The 4,538-nt window shown below is 58.9% G+C and overlaps 1 pseudogene; it reads left to right on the top strand.

The window, feature by feature from the left end:
- The first annotated feature begins 402 nt into the window (after positions 1-402).
- Positions 403-4,068, top strand: LOC100336876 (uncharacterized protein CXorf49 homolog; annotated as a pseudogene).
- The last annotated feature ends 470 nt before the right edge of the window (positions 4,069-4,538 follow it).

Here is a 4,538-nt window from a genome sequence, read left to right as displayed (position 1 = left end):
ACGGTGGAAGGGAGGATGGCAAATGCTTTCAGCATGTGCTAGGCGCCTAGTGCCTCCGTCCTGACATTTCATCCTCACCTCCCAGGAGACCAGCACCCTCAGTAACCTCCTGCCTCCCGCTACACCCACTTTGTACACAGTCAGGGCTCAGGGTTGTGTCTCTAACTGGAAAGGGGAGGTGGGACAGGAGGAGGTGGGACGAGAGGCTTGACAGAGGTACACCCGCAGCATGACCTTCACCCGCCAACTCGCCAACTGCCGGCATGGCTTTTGGGCTTGGCAACAAACCAGAGGAGGCCCTTGACCCCATTGGTTATGCCTCGAGGGGGCAGGCCAACAAGGCGCGTGCTGGTTGGTGGGAACCAGACCAATGAGGAGGCAGTGGCACAGCCGTCCCAGGCACGCTGAAAGCCTCGCGTCATTTGCGGCGACCTCCTGCGTGCAGTGCCTGTGGTGCTTGATGGCGCGCTCCAGACGCTGCCCGCCTCACCTGCCCTGACTGCCGCCACCAGCACCACCACTGCCACCGTGACCTGGGTGATAAATCGTCCCCACCCCAGTTCCGGGGGCCACCCAGATCGTGACATGAGCTCCCGGGATGATGAGGTGTCTGTTTGGGGAGCAGGTTTTGGCCCACTGGGCAGGGAGCAGACCAGCGTCCATTAGGCCGGTTCCGCAGCCCCACGGGGATCCAGACTGGGCCCCAAGCCGGGGGCACCGCGAAGCGGCGAGGGTGAGGGCGGAGGTGGCTTCCCAGACCCTGAGGGCTTCGAGTCAGAGCAGGAGGTGCTGGAAGCCGGAGGGCTGGTGCTGTGGGGCCGCGAAGGCTGGCCTGGCTCCCCGGCTGATGACAAGGGGGACACCCTGGAGCTGGCTGACGAGATGGTGGCGGCCATGCTGCGGCAGCTGAGCGACCTGGACGTGCTGGGCGTCGGCAGATACCCGTTCCCGGAGAGCTACACTGTCGGTGAAGTGTCCGCCTTGTGGGCTGACCTCGAGGCGGGTCCCGGCGGTCGAGGCGCGGCCGCCCAGAGTAGTGGGGAAGTGGTGCCGGTTGTGGCCTGCCCTCTCCAGGTCGGTGGGCCCAAGGTGGGCCGGGCCTGGGGGAACCCTAAGAGAGGCACTAAGAGTAGGTTGAACGTGGCTGTGGATCACCAGTGGCCCCCCGCGGAAGGCTCGGCTGGGCTGCTGTCTGACCTCGAGTCCTTTGATGAATTCAGTGAGATAGAGCTAATGAGGGTGAGCATGTATCCCAAAGAAGGAGGCCAGGCCAAGCTCAACAGCCCCGAGGATCCCGGGGACACACCCAGACACTCGAATGTCCAAGGCAGGGAGAATGTCCTTAACGTGCCAGGCACTCTCCTATGCTCGGCTCTGCGAGGACTGACTTCGGTTGTGGAAAGGCAGGGCAAGCAGGGGCCCAGGAGAAGAAAAAAATCCGTCGGGGGAGCCTCCAAACCTGCCCTGGGGGAACCTTCCCTTCCTGGGGGCAGGGAATCTCTGCCACTCCCCTGGAACCGGCCACCTTCCCCCAAGTCTTTGGCATCCTGCTGCTTGGGAGGTCCAAGAGTTATACCTTGGTCCCTTCGGGAACCAAAGAGTCCAAGCACGCGGGCGCTGGGAAGAAATCCTTGGTTCGGGCAGGTGGGGCAGGTGGTGTCGGCGCTGGCGATGGCGGGAGAAGACAACGACCCAAATAGAGACCTAGTCCCAAAGGGCCAAGTGAGTAGGCCAGGCCCCTCCTCTCTCCCCACTATTTCCCCTCCCACCCTCCCCAGGACACACGTCTTCACCTGTGCTTCCTCTGTCCATCCCTCAGGGGTCGCCATTGGGTGCCCTTCCGTCAGTGAGTCATTAGGATGCCAGATTGGGGTCCTTTTACTAGGGACAAACGTTAAGGTAGCTCTTCGGGTGTGCTAGGTTTGGTTCTCCACCCTTGGCCTATTTCCAGCCTCCTCCACGAGGCTGGGACTGGAGTGGAAAGGAGGGCTGGTAGTCTAATTGGGTCAAGGGGACCCGTTAAAAGCTTCATAGAGCTTCAGTGTTTAGACACAGCACTTTCCTGAATCCTACTTCCTAGCTGTTCCCCAAACCTTCTTTGCAGGGGCCCCGGCTTTCTCAGTGCCACACTGTTGTCCCCGTCTCAGCTCTGCCTGCTGGCCTGGGGCTGACTAACGGAGAATGTGCTAAAGAGATCAGCCTTTCAATTCTCTTCCCAAGCCCGTGCCTCAACCTGGTCCCACATCACATGTGCATGCACACACGCACACACACACACACACACACAGAGACATACAAATGCACTGGTACACACACACACACACATACACACACACACATCCTTAGTCCAGATCGGTGAGAAACCTTTGTTTTAGCTGCCCACTCACAGGCCATGGCCATCTTGTCCATGGGTGCATCATGGAGAACCTAGCTGTGGCGACCTCAACATCAGAGGCCCGCAGGATCCAGGAAACTCAGAGCCCATGGCCCTGAACTGACGAGAAGTCATGCCCAGAGGGCCTGAACCCTCAGGTGAGTGTCCTGGGTTTTGATATGGGGGCAGGGGACCAGGGGTGAGGGCAGAAACCTCTTCTCTCTGTCTCTCTCTCTCTCTCTCTGCTGGGGGCTCAGCCTTGCTCCCAGGCAGCTTCTCCCATGGGAAACAGGGTGTCAACAGGCCTGGCCCTGGCCCCATCATCCTCTGTATGCGGTTTGTTTGGCAGAGGTGATTGGTGGCATTGCCCCAACAGCTACTCCGGGTGCAGACCTGCAGGTTAATAGCCTTTTCTGTGAAGTGCTGTTGGCCCACATTGCTCTGCCAGGTGCTGGCTGTGGCTACAGCTTTGGGAAGCTTGAACCCAGAACCATGGGATTTTCAAACCACAGTGGTGAAAATGCTGCCCCTGGGGAACAGGGGAATCAGGCCCAGAGAGAAGGTTTCTGCTGCCGGGCAGAGCAGGGGAGGCCTGTTGCCAGCACAGAGGGGTGCTGCCTCACCTTGCGTTAGACCTTGCTTGGCCCTTTCCACCTCACTGGGAGCCTGGGAAGCTGGATTGGGTGCCCTTTCCCTCTCAGGTGACCAGGAACCAACTGACCATTCCCTGAGACTGGAAAGGAAGCAGCAGCCACCCGGAAGGCAGGGCTGTCTTCGAGTAATACTTCCTCTGGTTCCTGGAAATGCACACCAAAACCCCATGGTGGGATCTGGGTCCAAGTTCAACGGACATATGTAAGGGCCCCCCTCCCTCATCCCCATCCCACACCCCACAGAGGGGGCCCACCTCCTTTCCACTGAGGAAAGTCTTTCCCTTGCCAGTCTGGACACCTGGCTTTGGGATGGAGGGCCCGGGGGAGAGGAGAGGAGAAGGAGAGGGGAGGCGGGTGTATACTAACCATTTCTCTTCCTCCTGTGTCTGCTGCCCTAGTGTCTGGTGCTACAGAGAGAAATAGACGACCTTAAAGAGCAACTTGGTATGAGGAACCAGGGACAGAGAGCAGCGGGTTCTTAGTGCAGAAGCTGGGTGGGCTGCCGGTGCAGGAGGCCTTGCAGGGATCAGCATTCCTGTGGGGAGGAGAACCTAGCAAGCCTGATCCTGGAGCCTGCTGTGCATGTTCAGCTGAGCGTGTGGACAAGTAGCAAAGTACTGTGTGGGCTCCAAGCACACTCTGCCAGCCAGACGAGTCCTAGAGAGTTCCTTCTGATTGGGTTTGTAGAGATGCCTTGTTGATCCTTCCCTTTAACTGATTCTTGGTGTGGCCTCTAAGGTTCTTGTTGGATTGTTTGTTTGCATGGTTTGGGTGTGGCCCCAAGCTTGAGAGCTGCTGGCACATTTTGTTTCCTTTTAGGAAAGGGCTCCACATTTAATTCAGGTGGTGGGGAGTGATCAGGCCCAGAGCTCTTTGCATCAGAGCTAGGAGGGGAGTGGGTTTCAGGTTTCAGGGCCAGGAGGTTCCCCACGGGGACAGGGGGACAGGCTTCTATATCCCCTCTGTCTGGTGCGCCTGCTTATGCCTCTCCCTGTTGCAGCCTCCATGCAGCACCTGGCTGACAAGTTCCAGGTCCTTTGAAGTGAGTGTTACACACACCATACCCCTTCCCACAGTCCTGGCTGTTGAGCAGGGCTGTGGGCTGGCCCTGGCTTGAGTCTGTTCCCTGACTGCTGTTTCACAGGTTGAGCCCAGCATCTTCCTGCAAGAGGAGCAGCTGTTACTTTGGGGCCGGCGAGCTGTGGCCAAGCTTGTTCCCTCCTGTTCTGCGTCCACCAGGGCATCCTCTCCCCCTTGCTTTGCCCCCTCTCTGCCCCAGTTTCACAGCAGTTTTTGATTAAAGGACTTCTCGTGTTCTGTCCTCTCTCTGGGGGGTAGGGGTTTGGGGGAGTGGGGCGAGGCCTGGGGAGCTGATGTGGGGAGCTGCCCCACATCAGAGCCTGTTCAAGAACAGTACCTCTGCCATCCTGTGGTGGGGACTCTGGGTCAGCCTCTGCTACCATCCAGGCCATCAGGCCAGTGGAGCACCCCAAGTCTGTGTTCTGTATGGG

This window comes from Bos taurus, chromosome X (assembly GCF_002263795.3).
Source record: "Bos taurus isolate L1 Dominette 01449 registration number 42190680 breed Hereford chromosome X, ARS-UCD2.0, whole genome shotgun sequence".
NCBI classification, from domain to species: Eukaryota; Metazoa; Chordata; class Mammalia; order Artiodactyla; family Bovidae; genus Bos; species Bos taurus.
Note: the sequence above shows the minus strand (reverse complement) of the source record. Positions and strands in the feature narration are given on the sequence as shown.